Source organism: Notamacropus eugenii, chromosome 2 (genome assembly GCF_028372415.1).
Source record: "Notamacropus eugenii isolate mMacEug1 chromosome 2, mMacEug1.pri_v2, whole genome shotgun sequence".
Taxonomy (NCBI): domain Eukaryota; kingdom Metazoa; phylum Chordata; class Mammalia; order Diprotodontia; family Macropodidae; genus Notamacropus; species Notamacropus eugenii.
In genome coordinates, this window is record NC_092873.1 from 305,294,832 (window position 1) to 305,314,697 (window position 19,866).

At 37.5% G+C, this 19,866-nt stretch overlaps 1 protein-coding gene and 1 pseudogene across 16 annotated transcripts in view; both read right to left on the bottom strand.

Moving 5' to 3' along the window:
• POGZ (pogo transposable element derived with ZNF domain) overlaps positions 1–19,866 on the bottom strand; it is a 60,470-nt gene that overhangs the window by 19,060 nt on the left and 21,544 nt on the right. The window lies entirely within an intron of this gene.
• Positions 3–19,860, bottom strand: LOC140527699 (CCHC-type zinc finger nucleic acid binding protein pseudogene; annotated as a pseudogene).

The window sequence follows — 19,866 nt, forward strand, 5'->3', positions numbered from 1 at the left end:
AACATTAAAGGAAAAGAGAGGGGTATGTGTAAGAAAAAATCCAACTCCTTAAGTTTCTCCATATCCATCAATGCCATGGAAAACACCATGATCTCGGACAGTACTAGATCCTTTAGATATGGTAACAGAAGCATTTCAATTTAATTGTTCAGGTAAGGAGGGGAAAATCTGTCATCAAAATGGAAGTGTTACCCAAAATAGAGCCTAAAAACCCTGATAATCAACAGAGCAAAACAGGGATTGGGGAGGAATCTCATTGACACCTCTAACTCATGCCTCTTATAATAAAGATAAATGAGTAATAGCAGCTCACAATGTACATCTCTTCCCCTTTCAAGAGGTTAAGTACTAAGGGTATGGAATTTTGGACTTGGATGAGGTGTTGGTTGGTTTTACTAAAACAATTCTCTAAAAAAATTATTTGTTATAAAGGATAACTCTCAGGGAGGTGGCAAAGGGAGGAATGGATTGGAAAATACAGGTGATCTAGAAACAAAAGATATAAATCAAAGTTTAAAATAATAGCTCACAGTTATACAGCACTTTGAAATTTGCCAAGTGTTATACATGCCTTGGGAGTAGGTATTATTTTACTATTTGTACTTATATCTTCAGTTCTTATCACAGGGCTCAGCATATAATAGGCACTTATAATAAAGGCCTACTGACTGATTAATTGACCTCATTTAATCCTCAATAACCCTGCGAAGAAGGTGCTATGATTATCCCTATTTTTACAGATGAGAAAGCTGAAGCTGCTAGAGGTTAACCTGACTTGTCCTGGGACCACACATGTAGAAGTGATGAGTCAGGATTCAAAGTGAAGCCTTCCTCTATTCCTAGTGTATCGTTCTACTAGTTTTATTAAAACCATTACCTATTATTCTCAACTTCTCTCTAGGTTTTTGGAACACTACTTTCTTCTAGTTCTCATCCAACCTATCTGGATCTTTCTTTGCTGTATGCTCCTCCTGATCATGTCCTCCAAACACAGGTGACCTCCAGGATTCTGGGCCCTCTACTTTCTGCATACCATTTCACTCCCCATACCCTGTTGCCAAGGCCTTGTGATTTCACTTTTATGACAGCTCTTGAATATGCCTCCTTCTCTCCTGACACTGCCCCCACCCTGTGCAGACCTTCATCATCCCATTCCTGGACCACTGTAAAAGCCTGATGATGGGTCTGCCTGCTTCAAGTCTCTCTCCATTCCAGTCCATCCTCCATTCAGTCAAGAGAGTGATATTCCTAAAGTGGAGATTTGACCATGTCATCTACTCCCCACAGCATCCCCAACTTCTTCTTTCTCAATAAACTTCAGTGGCTCTCTGCCACCTCCAGGATCAAATATAAAATCTTGTTTGTCTTTCAAAGTCTTTTATCACTTCTTCCCTACCCCTCAACATACCTTTTGACACTGGCCTCCCTAGTGTTCCTCAAGGGAGACATTCTGTCTCTCAACTCTGGGCATTTTCACTGCCTGTCCCCCATGTCTAGAATTCTCTACTTCATTTCTACCTCCTCACTTATAACAATAACAACAATAATAGCAGTTAACATTCATATAGCACTTACTATGTACAGGGCACTGTGCTAAGTGCTTTATCATTATTATCTCATTTGATCCTCACAACATCCCTGAGGTAAGGGTTATGATTATCCCCATTTTACAGATGAAGAAACTGAGGCAAAGAGTTAAGTGACTTGCCCAGGGTCATAGAGCTAGCAAGGCTGAACTCGGGTCTTCCTGATGATTCCAGGCCACCTGGCTTCCTTTCAAGTCCCAGCTAAAACCCAGTCTCCTAAAGGAAGCCTTCCCCAATGCCTCTTAATTTGGGGGCCTTCCTTGTTGCTCTTTGCCCTGCCTACATCTTCTTCATATATAGTTGTTTGCATGCTGTCTTTCCTCAATGATTATGAGAGCAGGGAACTGTCTTTTGCCTTTCTTTGTATCTCTAGTTCTCAGCACAGTGTCTGTAACATTATGAATACACACTGTCAACATGTCTGAAAATTTAGATAAAAATCACAGAGCATGGTCCTGTACAGAAGACCTGGATAACATGCAAACTCTTTTCCAAAGATTTGAACATAATAAACCCAACTTCACTGAAGATTAATTTAACAGCTGACTGATGTAACATTGATAACAATTAAGCAAGTCCAGAGAGCCCCAAAAGAGAGAAAAGCACCCTGCATCTTAGTCTTAGTTGGAGCTTGAGTTTGAACTGCCAGGAAAATGGCAGGCCTCAGAGAGTGAAGGACAAAAGTCTTTCACAACATGGCAATAATGAGATTGCCTGGTCAATTTTTCTTAATATCATCAGAACTGATAAGCAAAATAACTTATAAAAGTCTTATACCAAGTGAAGGTGCTACAACTGCACAAGATGATAATTTCATGAATAAATAAGGTTAATTACCTAGAGAATTTTTAATGCCCCAACCCAGGAAAATAGCCATTCTGTAAACGTTTTAAAAATCCTTCATTTTGCAACTCTAGGCCTGTTCAGTCAGACAGGTTTGGGAAGCCAGGACCTTAGTTTACTCAAGCTAAAAAGACTCGTATGAGCAGAAGATAACCTTAGCTCCTCATTCTTTAGGAAAGGAAGCCTGTGGCCACCTCTTCATGAAGGTGGACTCATCTGGACTTTTAAGCAAAAATTTGAAGACTGGGTTGATATAACTGGCATTAGGAATTAATGAAAATCCTGGCCTGCATCAAGTTGAGGTGCTAAGAAAAAGGGGTAGATGATCATAATAGTCCAGGTAGTGTGGGGTGGTGGGGAGAGGGCTAGCTCAGAGTCAAGAAGACCCTTAGGCATAAATTCCATGCCTGAATGATACTAGCTGTGGAGCCCTGGGCAGGTTACTGAGTTTCCCAGTGACCCCAGGCAGCTGAGTAAGGATCTGCTTTGGTGGAGGAGTTTCCTCACTAAGAGTTCCCTAAAGAAGAATTATGAGTTGTGATTTGTCCTAATGACATTGTTAAATCTGCTGAATGTGAATCCAAGGTACAGAGTATGGGCAGAGACAAAGAGGTAAGAATAGTCATTAGTCTGACCACTTTTCTGAGGGCTGGTGACCTTGGCTCAAGTCTCTTCTTACCATTCATAAATTTGTGAACCTAAGTCTATTTCTTCATCTGTAGGGTGGGGTAGAAGTACCAGTGGTGTCTGTTTTAGAGGGTTGTTATAAGGCAGTAATGGGGGCTTCATGAGGTCACCTCATATAACGTTGGATCCAAAGTCAGGAAGACCTTAGTTCAAATGTTACTTCTCACACTTCCTAGCTGTGTCAACCTGGGCAAGTTGCTTAACCTCCTTATGCCTCAGCTTTCCCATCTGCAAAATGGGCATAATAAATAAATAAATAAAAATGGATCTACTTCACAGAGTTGTCATGAGGATAAGAAGAATTTATATTTGTAAAGTGCTTTGTAAACCTTAGAGTGCAATATAAATGCTATTACTGTTGTAGTTAATTCCTCAACTGTAAAATGGGAGGCCCAATAGATGCCTTCTATGATTGTTTTCATCTCTAAATCTTTGATACTATTAACATTCCCAGTCAGAGAACCTATAATGTACAGATAGCCATGTAGATATCCATGTAACAGTTGGTCATTTCCTCCCAAACGACCAAAAGGCCTCCCCTCCAAGATAAAGTATGATGAGAAGAGAAGCCACATGGTCAGAAAGCAATGGCTGGGATAATAAGGTATAAAGGACTGGTTGCTGGAAATAAATCTATTGCAGGTTCCCTTGAATTTTAAGAAAGTGAATTCAATTAGTAACCGTTCATGTAGAGTTATCTGGGGATAATAACTAAATAATTGAAGGCAGAGTTTGGTCATGTAGGAGCACACGGAGAAAAATAAAGTACAAAGTTTAAGGCGTACAAAATGCAAAACAAAACCACAGACACAACACAGCAAAATGAAAAGTTACAAAACCAGCCCATTTATAACCATTCCATTTAAAAGCCACAATTAGAGATACACATGTCAAAAGTGAGCTAAAAAAGAGACAGCAATTGATCACATAAATCTGTTCATCTGCAAAAGTTAGTAACAAAATAGAAATTAATGTTCATATTTCTTTTAATTCCTATATGAAATCACTAAAACTCCTTAGGGGACATGTATGTATCTTGACAATTGTTCTAGAAGGCTCCATCATTCTAGCAGAACTCTCTCTGATTCTGCCAGATGGAAAGGCTTTGAGTAAGGGATTCAGCTTTGGGCTGTGTGTCTGTCATCTGAGTCCTTAAATGCAGAGGCATCATCGAAAGGTTGGTTAACAGTTGTTTTTTTTCTTGGTCATAGTAGCTTATGAAGAGTATCTGTTAAGGTCCATATTAAATCACTAACCCTTGAATTATCAGAAGTATGGAAATTGAGACAAGGGCAATATTTTATTTATATTAAGGCAATTACTTTTCATTGGATTCAAATACCAATTAAAGATGCAGTTTTATTATAACTGGAGGCAACTGGAGGTATTTATGAACCTGAGAATTAAATAAGATAAATTAGTCACTCTTCAGAAAAATTGTAAAGTTAATCTGAAAACCAAAAGAGAGAGAACTACCCCGGAAATCATCACATGTAAGCACTTTACTGCATATGGAATTCTAGGCATTTCAACAGAATTATGAATACAGAAAAAAAAATGAAGCTTTACAAGTCTTCTTGAATGCCATATTTGGACTTTTGGCAGTGTTTGGGGATTAGGAGAGAGAGAAGTTTACTTCAATTAAGAAATAAAACAAAATACACATAATCAAGGATATATGCAATAAGAAAGTAAGCATATTGATAACACAATGACAGAGAAACAACTGGTGGACAACTGGCACGGCACACTAGGACTTTCAAAGTGGAAAGGACTTAGAATAAAACATGGAAAGAGTCACACTGATTGAGGCCTGAAGGGTCATAATTAGAGCTGATGGAAAGAATGCCCACATGAATGAAATTTTCTAAGACTGGTAGAAAGGAAAAGTAAGTTTCTAGTTCCACACTACATTTTCCATGTCCAATTTTAAGCAAACTGAAAATATTTAGGTAAACAAGTAGAGAGACTGCCAAATATTTGAATTCACACTGAAACTCTGTTCTAAGAGGTCAAGGACCTCCAATGAGACCCCTGACATTGAGTGCTCTGAAAATGACAGAATCCTAGAGTTTAAGGGATTAGCTAACACACTGCTCTTCCTACAGGCAGTGGGTAAGACTCCATGGGCTTCCTCAGTTTAAATATCTACCAGGAAAAGAGATTCTTCCATTTCCCTGGCCTACTCGCTCTAGTGGGTTTAAAAGTTATGAAAAAAATTTTTTTTGGGGGGGCATATAACTTGATCTTTCCTTCTCCAGTTCAAGTGTACTCCCCCTCTTGTTTTATCCTCAATGGAAATGGAGAACTTACTACTACACTGTCATTCATAGATCTGAAATTGTCATAAACCTAGTCGCTAGGTCCTATCAATTCTTTCTTCACAGCATCTCCTGGACTTATTTATTCGACAAATATTTATTGAGTTCATGCTGTATATAAGGCATTGTGCAAGATGACTTCAAGAAGCATACAAATATCATACAGTAAGATACAACAAATATCTACAATACAATGAACAACACATACAATGTAAGCAACACAAACCAAATACTATAGAAGAAAAGGCAGGGAACAACGTGGGTGAACGTGAATTTCACCTCACAGACACCACTGAGACCTGGTGAACTCTTAGACTATATCCCAGAAGAAAATGATACCAAGAACAGTCTCACCTGCACCCTATGTTCTGAAAGAACAGATTTCCAAAGGTCCAGAAGAAAGACAGGTAAGATTCCATGGATTAAAATTATTTAGAGAAGTCAGTCCAGGAAGAACAAGAAACTCTCAGAAATTAAATTCTGAAGACAGAAAGAAAAATAATCCTAATGAAGAAGAAAAGGGGGACTCATCAAAAGAGACCAATGTGGAACTACATGGAACACCCTGAGTTTAGAAGATGGCAGCAAGGTCGGGGAAGAAGATAAATACAAAAGCAGAGTATGGTCCTAAACAGTGTTAAAAGAGCTAACACTCCAAATGAGCTGAGGCTGGTAATAAAAACTAAAGCTATGCTAAAGAAAAGAGGCAGTTCAAAGAAGTGATGAGAACCCTGCTTGAATGTGTAGAAGATAAAAAAGGATGACAGAGAGAAGGTGGAGCTAGAAATGTTTGACTCTTCTTTTTATTCTTTCCTCTATCGTGACTAAAGGCCAGAACAAAAATGGTTAACAGGGCGCTGTTTCCTAAGATAAACATTTTGCTATTCTTGATGATTACACAGCACTAGAACCAAGTAAACTACATGCCAGGCTAGTGATGGAACTGGCAGATGAGACTGATTATTGAGACAGTGATATCTGAAAGATGGTAGAAAATGACAAAAGTAGAACAAGACTAAAAATGTTCCAAATTTCAAAATGAGGAAGAAAGTAGAGTCCGTAAATTAGTGAGTTTGACTTCGATTCCTGGCAAAATACTGAAACCTATCATTTAAAAGATGGTCAGTGAACATGTAGAAAAGAAATGGTGATTACAAAGAGCTTCATCCAGAACAGGCCAAGATGCTTACCTGAATGGGAGGGTAGAACACCGTCTCTCAAATACCTATTCTAGTAAAACCATCAAAAAGCTGCACAAGGTAGCCAGAAGGTCATGGGGCTGTGAATTATTGATTTTTTTATCATATGCTGATCAGTTTTGCAGATTATTTTTCCTTTCTTTAAAAAAAAATTATCTTATAGAAGATAGCTCTCTGGGAAGGGAGAAGGATGCTTGGGGAAATTTTAGATAATGTAAAAACAAACAAGTATCAACAGAGATTTATAAATATATCAAACTCAAAAGAGAATCAAGTAGAAGTTAAGTGGGAGGGAAGCCACAAGTAGAGCAAACTTCTTTATACTGAAGGTGGAATTAAAAGGGGAAGGGGAAATAAAAGAACTAGACTAAGACGGTATATTAGATGGTACCTTGAACCATTAGGGAACAGATGAACAAACTGTGAAATGATATTGGAATTATAAGACCTATAAGAATTGACAAAAGAAATGACTAGAGAATCCTGGATGGTATGAAATGACACATGAGGGAAGTGAGCAGTACAAAACCAGGAGAACTTCTACAAGGAAAGAAATTTTCAAGAAAAACAACTTTGAAAAAAGACTCAGATCAAATCAAAGTAATGATCAGTCATGGTCCTATGGAGGACTTATGAAGAAACATGTTACTCGCCTACCAGATGATAGAGACAGCAGAAGATACAGAAAATAAATTTTTGCACATGGTCACTGTGTGGATTTATTTTTTTCGACTATACTTAACTGTTACAAGTGGTATTTTTTCTCCTTTCTTTCTCTGTTAGTGAGATGTGTGTGTGTGTGTGTGTGTGTGTGTGTGTGTGTGTGTGTGAGTCTATGAAAGAGAGCAGAGAGTAAGTTCTGAATAACTAATTTTAAAATAGAAGAAAATAGAAGGAAATTCAGGAGGCAGCACAGACAAGCAAGACAGTTTTTAAGATAATGTGCAGAATTTATTATATATTTTAAAAAAGCAAACAGTATGGTGCAGCTTGGTGTCCCAGTGGATAGTGCACTGGGTCTGGACTCCAGAAGGTATATATCCAAATTTTGCTTCAAACAATTACTAGCTGTGTGACCCTGGGACAGTATTTAACCTCTGGCAGTCTCAGTTTCCTCAACTGTAAAATATGGATAATAATACCACTTACCTCACAGAGTTGTTATGAAGATCAAGTGAGAAAATATTTGTAAAGTTCTTAGCACAATGCCTGGAGCTTAATAAAGGTTTATTCCCCTTCCCCTTCACCTTCCAATGAAATGGAGATTTACATTTTCATAGAGAATTTTCTTTCTGTATTCTGCTGGGTATAGAAATGCTCTTTTTTGGTGTATAGGTTCAAAATACTCCCCTATCCCGCAAAGAAAAAAATCAGATCAAGAGAATGCTGTAACATATTTCACCTATATTTTAACAAAGCATTTGCCAATGCTTTCTCATGCTATTCTTGGCTAGACAACAGCAGAGTTGGGTAGATGTGGAACCACTGGTCTCCAAAAGGCATCATTAATACTTGAATTTCAACTTAGTGCTCTAGAAGGTCACTAGTGGGATCTGTGCTTGGCTTTGTGCTATTTAACTTTTTCTTAACGATTTGAATCAAGAAATAAGTGGTAAGATTACCTATTTTGCAGAAGACACAAAAGTCAGAAGGGATCTCATACATACTGATGGGCAAAACTGAGACCAAAAAGATTGACAGGCTAGAATACTGAGCCCAAATCTAGTAAGGTGAGATTTAGAAGAGCTATTTGTAAAGTCTTGCAATTGGGAATTTAAAAAAACAATTAAAAAATACAAGTATGGAGTGTGGTTTGGTAATAGTTCATATGAAAAAATAAGAACCCAGGTTCATTTCACTTTGTCATAACTAATCTTCTTTCATTTGGTAGGTTTTGTTTGTTTTGTTTTTGAAGTGCTATCATTCACCTATACCTCCTTTTAATCCCACCTTTCCCACATTCCCCTGTGGGCAAACTTTCATGATTTCAGGATAGACAACAAGCAACAAACATTTACAAAGTGACTACTATGCTTGTTGAATGACACAAACAGAAAAGCCCATGTGGTCTTGGGATGCACTAAGAGATGCCAACTGTTTAAAACTAGCAAGGTGACAAAACACTGTACCTTGAACTAGGTGGACTTCATCTATAATATTGTTTTAAGGTCAGAGAACCACATTTTAGGAAGAACAGTTGGTAGAAAGCAAAGAGGAGAGTGATCAAGAAAATCAAGCATCATAAAGACCGGTTGAAGAAAATAGGGATATTTGACTCAGAAAAAAAGAAGATGCATGGCTTCAAGAAACAGAATAATAACCTACAAGTATCTGATGGTTATTGGAGAACAGACAAACCTTATTCTGCTTAGCTCTGGAGAAGCAATAAATCAAAAAGGTATAGATTTAGGTTTGAGGTACTATATGAAAAGTTTCCTAACAATTAAAGCTATTAAAGAGTGGAATTGTCTGCCACAGAATCCAATGGGTTCATCATCATTTGAACTATTCAAGCAAAAATTTTTAATAAAATTTTTTTTTAATTTAATTTTTATTCAATTAAAAAATCTACTTTCTCTCCCTCCACTTCCCTCCCCCACCCAGACTCAGAAAGATAAACCCTTGTACCAAATGTGCATAGTCAAGACAAATTCTCACATTACCCATATCCAAAAAATACATTGTCTCCGTCTGTATCCTGGGACCACCACATCTCTGTCTGGAGACCAGATTTTGTCATGAATCTTCTGGAATCATGTTTAGTCAATGAGCTGATTAGGAATTTTTTTAAAATTCAATTTTATTTTATTTTCAGCTCTACATTTTCTCCCTCCTACCTTCCTTTCCCATATCCACTGAGAAAGAAAAACAAAACTCATTACATAAAACAAATTCTAACATTACCAATGTTCAAAAAGTAGCATGTTTCATTATGAGTCCTCTGTAATTGTGATTGGTTCTTAGGACTTCCAATGTTGTTTGTCTTTACAGCATTGTTGTTATTGTACAAACTGTTCTCCTAGTTCTACTCATTTCACTTTTTATCAATTTATACATCTTCCCACATTTCTCTGAAACCATCTCCTTCTTACAACATGTTAAGTAGTATTTCATCACACTCATAAACCATAATTTGTTCAACTATTCCACAACTGATGTCAATCTCTTCAGTTTCCAACTCTGTTACCACAAAAAAGAGTAACTATAAATATTTTTGTACATATGGGCCCTTTTCCTCTTTCTTAGATCTTTTTGGGATATAGATCCAGTAGTGATATCACTGGGTCAAAGGGCATGCACAGTGTAATAGTTTTTTGGGAACAGTTTCAAATTGCTTTCCAGAATGGCTGGACAAGTTCATTAATGCATCTAATTATCTCACAGCCCCTCCCAGCATGTCTTTTTCCTTTTCTGTCAAATTTGTCAACCTGGTGGGTCTGAGCAGGAAAGTCAAAGTTGTTTTAATGTGCATTTCTCTAATTATTAGTAATTTAGAGCATTTTTCACATAGCTATTGACAGTTTGGATTTCTTCCTCTCAAAACAGCTATTCATATCCTTTGACTATTGAGCAATGGCTCTTATTCTTATAAATTTGAATCAGTTCCCCACCTATCTTAGAAATGAGATCTTTATTAGAGAAACTTGATGCAAGGTTATTTTCCCAATTTTCTGCTTCATTTTTGGGGGGCAATATTTTAAATTTTAAACTTAATACAAAATAAGAAAAGAAAAAAATTTAAATACAAAATAACAAAAAAACCCATTGTCACGAACACAGAAGAACATAAGAGGGGATTCAAAATATAAAGCAATAACTTTTCATTTCAAGAAAGTCTATATAATAAATACTACACGTTGTGTTGAGAGCTGTCCATCTTTTCTCTGCTTCCTTGTAGGTTTTATTTTGTTCTCTGTTGGGCACTTTTTACTTTATTCTTTATCCCCTTTCCTCCCTGCCCCTTCCCTAAGAAGTCTACAATTAAGTGTGGATATGTACATACACACATACTTAATCATACACATATACATTCATATGCATCTATGTGAAATCATATTATATTTGTTAGTGTTCTGTTTCTCTGAAGGTGGATAGCATCTTCACAAATCCAAGTCTTTTCATATTTTTCTAAATTCAACTCATTTCCTACACCATAGAAATATTCCAACCTTATACTGTCTAACACTTTGGGACAATTTTCTTTAATTATTTCTTGTATCACTGTATCAAGATTCTTTTTTTTTTTATTATTACAACTTCCAGGCAGTCTGATTATTCTTGTTTTTTCTTCTGGATCTGTTCTCCAGATCAGTTTTTTTTTTTTTTTGACCCCATGCCTTTCCATGTTTTAACTGCTAACTTTAACCATTGAAGACATGATTAAGTTAGTGTAAAAAGAAAAGTCCAAACTGTCAGCTTTTCAGTCCTCCACAGTCCCCTCTTTAATATGGCATTTTGCACTATGTATATTAGTGAAAATTTGAAGTAAACAAAAGGAACTTCAGTCAAACTTTCCTTCCTCCTCCAGTTTTATTGATAGTTTAAAATTACATTTCTATGTTCTAGGACTTCAGTAACTTTTACCATCTGACTTTTCAAAACTGATTACAGCAAATGAAACCCAACAGTTGTCTAAGTGATATAGTATACAAAAATAACATCTTGATTTCTGTGAAAATAAATTTCTCTGCAACTCCTGAATAGCTCCAAATTATGTTTGCTCTGAGCATTGATGTTTAATCTGGGTTTTAGATTTAGTTTTTGAAAAATTTATTCCAGACCTTGTTTTCACCATCTGTATCTCCAATATTCATATTGTGACAGAATCGTTACTGTTTAGGTTTTTAACCTGATTTCTCTCTCTCTCATGACCATTAACGGGCATATACATCTTTTTACTCCCACTCAACTAGATGCTCTACATAGGGCCTGATATAGATGTTACTCAATTCTACTGAGGTCAGACAACCCAAGGCCATTGTTATATTACAATTAAAGTTACTTATGGAACACACTTCTAGAAGCTGTTTTCCCTCTGCATGGGATCACACCCAAGAAGCCCAGAGAGGGGGTTCTTCAACAAAGCATTATACAGAACATCTCTACCAAATGGAACATAAACTTTTTTTGTAGTAAAATGCAGAATGTCGATTTTCCACCCCTTTCCTCCTTTTACACACCAAGTAAATCTCACTGGCCTGGGAGTAGCCTCTATCTACCAATCTCTGGCCAGTGAAGAGGATTCACAGAATAATACAACCATCAAATCAGAAGAAGGAGGGGCGAGAAAGAAAAAATAATTAAGCTGTAGCCTCAACTGTGCATTCTTGTGCAAGACACCTTGACTCACTAAAGTGATTACAGCTGACTTCACTTGTCTTGCTGCAGTTGATGGCTACATGGCCAGTTTCACGACACCTATAGCATTTCACTTTGGGGTAATCTTTCTGAATGTGCCCAAACTCTCCACATGAATAAAACTTCTGCTCATCTGCATGGTCGCAGTCACAAGCCAGGTGGCCGGGTTTGCCACAGTTGTAGCAGTACTGCTCTCTCTCCTGCTTCAGTTCCTTGCAGTCCTTGGCAATGTGGCCACCTCTACCACAATTATAGCAGGTTTCATCCTCCTGAAGACCACAATTGTTGGCAAGATGACCAAACTCACCATAACAGTAACAGATGTCTGGAAGAGATGCAGAAACAAACTGGAAAAGCTCTCACTGAGGTAAAACTACCTCTTCCATGGCCTCCTCCAGCAGGGCACTTTTGGGCCCAATTGCCAGAGCATCCACTCTGAAACACTCGTTGCTGCTCACTGCTGCACTTAGATCTTCTAAGATGTTGAAGAGGGCCCATGGTGGTAGCAGGATCAGATGCGTTAGCTCCTGAGGAGGGTAGAGGGATGGCAGCAGCAGCGGCTGTTTATTTTTGGGGTCCTAGCTTGTGCCACACATGGGTCTGCACACAGCCCCATACATGGCTTTGCACCATCAGTTGTTTTTCTTATGAAATGTTTCATTCTCTTCTATTTTTCATTCGTTATATTTTCTTTTATTATTTCTTCGTATCAATTTTCTGCTTTTCTAATTTTAACTGCACTAGTTTTGTTTGTGCCAAAACTTAAATTTTATGTAATCAAAATGGTCCATTTTACCTCCTATGAACCTTTCTTATCTCATTTGGATGTGATGTTTTCCCATATCCATAGATCTGAAAGGCAATTACTTCCTCTAATTTGTTTATATCACCCCTTCTGTCTAAATCATGTATTACTTGGAGCTAATCTTGGCATATGGTATGATGGTATATGGTATATGGATATCTAGTTTTTGCCAGACAGCTCTCTGTTTCCCAACAGTTTTGTCAGATAGTTGAGTTCTTATCCCAACTGCTGGGATCTTTGGGTTTACATTGATCAGAGGCCTTAACTCTTCCAATGGTGTTTGACTTTACAACATCACTATTACTGTTCTACTAGTTTGGCTTGATTCCCTCTTCATCACTTCACACAAGTATTCCCAGGTATCTCTGAAACTTCCATCATTTCTTATAGCTCAACAGTTTTCCATTCTGTCACATTCATATACCATTAATTTGGTTAGTTATGCCTATAGCTAGGTAGCAGAGTGGATAAAGTGCCAGGCCTTCAAATCTGGCCTTAGACACTTACTAGTTGTGTGACTGAGCAAGTCACTTAACCCTATTTGCCTCAGTTTTTCATTTGTAAAATAAGCTGCAGGAAGGAAATGCAAACTACCCCAATATCTTTGCGAGGAACACCCCAAATGGGGTCACAAAGAGTCAGATACAACTGAAAAACAAGTATTAATGGGAGTCCCATACCCCTTAGCTTTCAGTTCTTTGTTATCACAAAACAAAACAACACAAAAACATTTCTATGTCTTCTTAAGGGTTATGGTACCAAAGGGACAAGTAGAGGCTAGACTATAACAGTCTCTATGATCCCTTCTGGTTCTGTGATTATATCCTGGGCAATTAAGGAAAGTCACCAGATAGAAAGCAGCAACTGTGCTACCTAAAACAATGCCCAGGATTTTGACAAGTAAAAAATGGAGGAAGAGTGTAATTGGACTTTTTTGCAGATCCCTGAATTTCCCCCACAAGACACTACAATATATGAAGTACTGAAAAGAAGCCCTGAGTGAATGTCAGTGTTTATTGAACTGTTCTTTTATTTATTCTTTTTAAAAAATTAAATTTAATTATTTTTAGTTTTCAACATTTACTTATATAAGATTTTGAGTTCTAAATTTTTCCTTCTTCCTCTCTTCCCAACTCCCCAAGAAGGCATACAATCTCATTTAGGCTATATATGTATAATCATATTAAACATATTTCCACATTAGTCATGTTGTGAAAGAAGAAACAGAAAAAAGGGAAAAACCATGAGAAAAAACAAAAATAAAAGAGAAAATAGTAAACTTCAATCTGCATTCTGAGTCCTAAGTTCTTTCTCTGGTTGTGGCTAGCATTTTCCACCACGAGTCTTTTGGGATTGTCTTAGCTCATCGCATTGCTGAGAAGAATAAAATCTATCAAAGTTAACCATCACACAATGTGGCTGTTACTGTGTACAATGTTCTCCTGATTCTGCTCACTTCACTCAGCATCAGTTCGTGTAAGTCTTTCCAGGTTTTTCTAAAATCTACCTGCTCATCATTTTTTCATAGAATAACATTCCATTGCAATCACATACCACAACTTGTTCAGCTATTCCAGAATTGATGGGCATTCCCTCAGTTTCGAATTCTTTGCCACCACAAAAAGAGCCGCTATAAATATTTTTGTACATGTAAGTCCTTTTCCCTGTTTTATTAACTCTTTGGGATACAGACCTAGTCGTGGTGTAACTGGATCAAAGGGTATGCACAGTTTTATAGTCCTTTGGTCATAGTTCCAAATTGCTCTCCAGAATGGCTGGATCAGTTCACAACTCCACCAAGAATGCATTAGTGTTCCAATTTTCCCACATCTCTAACATTTATCATTTTCCTTTTTTGCCATATTAGCCAATCTGAAAGGTGTGAGGTGGTTGCTTTAATTTGCATTTCCTCTAATCAGTAGTGATTTAGAGTATTTTTTCATGTGACTGTAGATCCTTTGATTTCTTCATCTACAAATTGCCTCTTCATATCCTTTGACCATTTATCCATTGGGGAATGACTTGTACTCTTATAAATTTGACTTAGAAATGAGGTCTTTTATCAGAGACACTGGTTGTAAAAATTGTTTCCCCAGCTTTCTGCTTCCCTTATAATCATGGTTGCATTGGCTTTGTTTGTGCAAAACCTTTTTAATTTAATATAATCAAAATTATCCATTTTGCATTTCATAATATTCTCTGTCTCTTGTTTGTTCATTAGTTCTTCCCTTCTCCATAAATCTGAAAGGTAAACTATTCCTTGCTCTCCTAATTTGCTTGTAGTGTCACCTTTTACGTCTAAATCATGGACCCATTTTGAACTATTCTTAAGAGCAAAGTCTTCTACTAAGACCAAGAATCAGTTTAATAGTACCTTTATTTTTGTTTTTTCTATTTGTTTATTTCTAACATGTGTCAGAAATATGAGACACCCTTCTGCCCAGGCTTCCCATTGTAGGAGATAAGGGTACGGAAGTAAACCACTTGAAATGCCATGAGAACAGAACCCTAATCTCTGAAATGGGTGGAGTCAAACCCTCAACTTTCACCAGCATAACTAGTAGAGACAGACATTTTCAAAATAAGATTCCACCTAGGCCTAAAGTGCACATTTTATTGACTTTTGGAACACCAAATAAGGAAATCACAAAAGTGTGAGGGATTGAAACTGAGTTAAGTGCTGGGAACGGGACAGAGAGTTCCTGACTTTTAAAAATGGCTGAAGCCTTGCCAAATGAGTCGTCCCTTTTCACAGCTATAGAACATTTGGAGTTGCTAGGTAGTGCAATGGACAGAGTGCAGGGCCTACAGCCAGAAAGACTTTAAGTTTCTAAGTTCAAATCCAACCTCAGACACTTACCAGCTGTGTGACCCTGGACAAGCATTTAACCCTATTTGCCTCAATTTACTCATCTATAAAATGAGCTGAAGAAAATGGCAAACCACTCCGGTATTTTTGCCAAGAAAACCCCAAATGGGATCATAAAGACAATGACTATGCCAATCTAAATGGAAAGAATAAGAAAAGCAAAACAATTAAAATTGCATGCTTCACAGTTATAATGACCAAGACTGGCTCCAAGGAAGAGAAACAAGAAGGTATCTCCATTCACTTCTTTGCAAATGTAGGGAACTTCAGATGTGAAACACTATACCTGTCATACTTTTTCCAATGGTTAGTTATGCTGAACTTTTTTTTCTTTTTAAATTCTTTGATATAAGGGATTGCTCTCTAGGAAGACAGAGAAGGGATACACTGGTAAATAAAATTTTATTTTTAAAAAAGCTCCTCTACTTGGCATTTAAAGCCCTTCACAACCTGTCCCTAACCTACTTTTCTAGCCCTTTCTTCACTCTATGGCCCTGCCAAACTGGCTTTCTTACCACTTTTCACACAAAGCACTCCACCCACTCATGCCTAGAATGTATTCCTTTATTCATCTTTGCCTTTTAGAAACCATGGTTTCCTTAAAATTCAAATGTCGCCTTCTATATGAAATCTTTCTTGATCCCTCATCACATAGCACCTCCACCCAAAATACTCTGATTTGCTTGTGTGCATATATGCACATATATCTATATGCACACACATACAAAGAGTTTCCTGGTAAACTGACAGCTCCTTGAAGACAGGGACTGTTTCATTTTTGTGTTTGTAGTCAGAATGTCTAACACAGTGCCTGGCATGGAGGGGGCATTTAATGCTTTTTGCATGGATTGCTCTGGAGAGCCTTCCCTGCTACCTTGGGTCAAGAGCAGATTAAGAATATCTCTTCAAAGATCTCAAAGTGTACATTTAGAAACAGAAGTTTGCCTCCCCACAAATTAAGGTGCTAAGTCCAAAGTGAGATTAAGAAGTCAGAAAAACTTAGTAACATCATCCCTCATCTGGAAGGCTGTAGTTTCTTTATAAAAGGGAATGCCAGAAACTTCCACCTTTCACCTGCTTCTTTCTTCTTGCACCTGCATCACAGCTCTGGGGGCAGCTAGGTGGTACAGTGGATAGAGCACCAGTGCAGGAGTCAGGAGGACTTGAGTTCAAATCTCACCTCAGACACTTGACACTCACTAGCTGTGTGACCTTGGACAAGTCACTTAACCCCACTTGCCTCATCCTGGGTCATCTCTAGTCATCCTGATGAATATCTGGTCACTAGATTCAGATGCCTCTGGAGGAGAAGTGAGGCACAGCCTTCCCTCACTCAAAACAAAGTCAAGTGCAAGTCATGTCATCATTTCTCTGATGGCATGGTCTTCTTTGGCAAAGAAGGATGAACACATGCATCACAGCTTTAAGGCCTTACAGTGGTGGAATCAGCAGGGGGCCTAAAGTCATGTTCTATGGCTAGAGGTCCCAAAAAATAAACCCAGGGACGACAATCAGTAGCTGTGTCCTTGTACTTCTCAGAGAGATCAAGGGGCTGGCTATGTGACTATAACACAAAATTTAATTCCTGTAACATACTTTAAGATTTTTGTGCATGGGATATTTTCTTTCTGGTGTGGCCACTGATTTATAATAAAAATCACCAGTTTATAAAGAGCATTTGCTGCTAAATGGTAAAGAAAACAGAAAGGAGAGCCTGTTCATTTTTCCTGCCTTTAGTAAATCCTGGACTTCCTCATTCAAGGCATTCCAGGCAGAGGGAACAAAACCCACAAAACCCACATAATTACAGACTTTCAGAGTTGAAAGACCATCTATTTAGTCTAATTAATAGCTGAATAAGACTCCTTTCTACAACATACCCAAGTTACTAAGCTTCTGTAAGAAGATCTCTAGCAAAGAGAAATTCACTTACATGTGGAGGCAAATCATTCCAATTTTTGACAGTTTTAGACAATTCTAATTGTTAGGAAGTTTTCCCTTATGTAAAGCTTAAATTTTCCTTTTTGTAACTTCTACTTACTATTCCTAGTTCCATTTTCTGAGACAAATTAATATTTGTTGAATACTTATATGCAAAGAGTAAAGCACGAGCTAGGGCTCTGAAGTAGAAAAGCACAATATGCACTTGAGGAATAGCTAAGAGTGGGAAAGAAGTTAGAATGCAGCCAGATTGACTAATGTCGTGTACACCCACCTAAGGCATCTGGTCTTTATCCAGAAGGCAATCAATTAGTGGCCATTAAATATGTCTGGGCAAAGTAGTGACAAGGAAAAAAACAAGCAGTGCTTTAGGAAGATGAAGGCATCTATGCAAGATTACTAAAGAGATTTAAGACAGGAAAATTATTATTACAAAGCTAACTATTCTAAGAGGATAACAGTAAAGTCTTAAGTAGAAAAGGAACAAGTAGAAGAGATAAATTTCAAAAGAGGAAATTTATTCCTTTCCTTCTACTCTGGCCTTAATCAAGACCCTCAGTCTTCTACCTAAGTTATAGTAAGAGTTCTAAGTATTGCTGGAAGAGAACTATTAGGCTAGCAATATAAGAGCCAGCAGTATTAAAAGTCTAGCAGAGAAGAGAGGGGGTGATTTCTTACATTTCCAAGTTGCTTAGGATGCAAAATGAAATTTTCTTCATGGTCCAGTAAATGGTCCTTGAGAACAGGAAGTGTGTCACTGTTGTCTCTGTACTGGTTAGCACCTAGCACAGTCCCTTGCAAAGGGGATGTTTTATAACTATTTTTTAAATAAATGAATGGCTAGTGTACCTTAAAGGAATATAAATATGTTAAGAAGTCTTAACATTCAGAAAACACTCAAGATAAGGAACTAATAAAGAATTATTTTGAAAAGGGGAAAATACTGTCTAAAGGTGTTATTTAACCCTTACTTTTTAAAAGACAAGAAGAAAATCACAGAGAAAATATTTTTTTGGTTGCAATAACTCAGGCCAAACTTTCAGACCACAGTATGAAGACAATCCACTTATAAGGTACATAACATAAGGGTGTGCACAGGAACTCACTTTTTTTTTTTTTTACACCATGGCTTCTCTGACTGCTAACGTGTAACTAATCATACAACACCCACTTCCTTCCACTATAAAAATTCAGTCACTTCTGATATAGATGCCTCAGAAGTTCAAGTGTAGAATTAATGTCAACCCTTTCTTATCTTCTACATTTGGGAACTAATGAAAAACTGAATATACAAGGAAAAGGAAGGATCCTAGGTATCCCAGAAAGAATTCTGTCAAAATGGCAGACTTTTTTTTTTTTTTTAAAGATAAAGGAATTGGGAACTCTTAATAACTAGGAATTCGACGTCCTGTTTCTTCTGTTTGGTGTCCTTAGCAATAGCCAGGTGGCCCCAGGTGTGGTTATACTACAGCAAGAGTTCAGCACCTACTCAAGCAGGGACAGTGCCAAATCACTGAATCATTACTTGATCCTGACTCTTATTTACTCCAAAGATTCAAGTCAAATCAACAACATTTACTAAGAATCTTCTGTGTCAACATTTACAAAGGCTACAAAGATACAAAGATGACAAAAGACAAAGATATCTGTCCCCAAAGAATTTATAGTCCAATGGAGGGAGGGAATAAGACACATATCAAATGCTACAAAGCTGAATGTTCCAAGTAAAAAACTTGGACAAGACACTGTGAGAAATCTGATAAAGGAAAGATGATTTTCAGCTGTGGGGGAAATCAAGAGAGGCTTCACAGAGGAGGTAGCACCAGAGCTAGATCTTGAAGAAGGAGATGAATTTTAACCAGTAGAGCCTGGAAAGAAAGAAGTCCATCCCAGCTCTAGTAGCGGGAAGAAAGAGTGAATAAAAGCACAAAGGAGGGAAGAATGAAAACAGAGGAGAAAAGTAATCCAGTTTAATTGGAACCTAAGAGTACATGAAGGACAGAAATATGAGATAAATCTGGAAAGGCAAACTGGAACCAGGTTGCGAAGGGTGTCAAACTGTAGGAGGAGAAATGTATAATACTTTATTCAGAAGGTACTAAGATTTTTGAGCAAAAAGAATGATGTGGTAACAATGCATTAGGAAGACTGGATGAAACTGCTACTTCAAAAAGGCTCAGTTGTCGCAGTGACTTTTTGTTCTCCCTTATCTTCTTCAGCTTTCTGACCAGGAAGATTTTCCAAGGATCCCACTTAC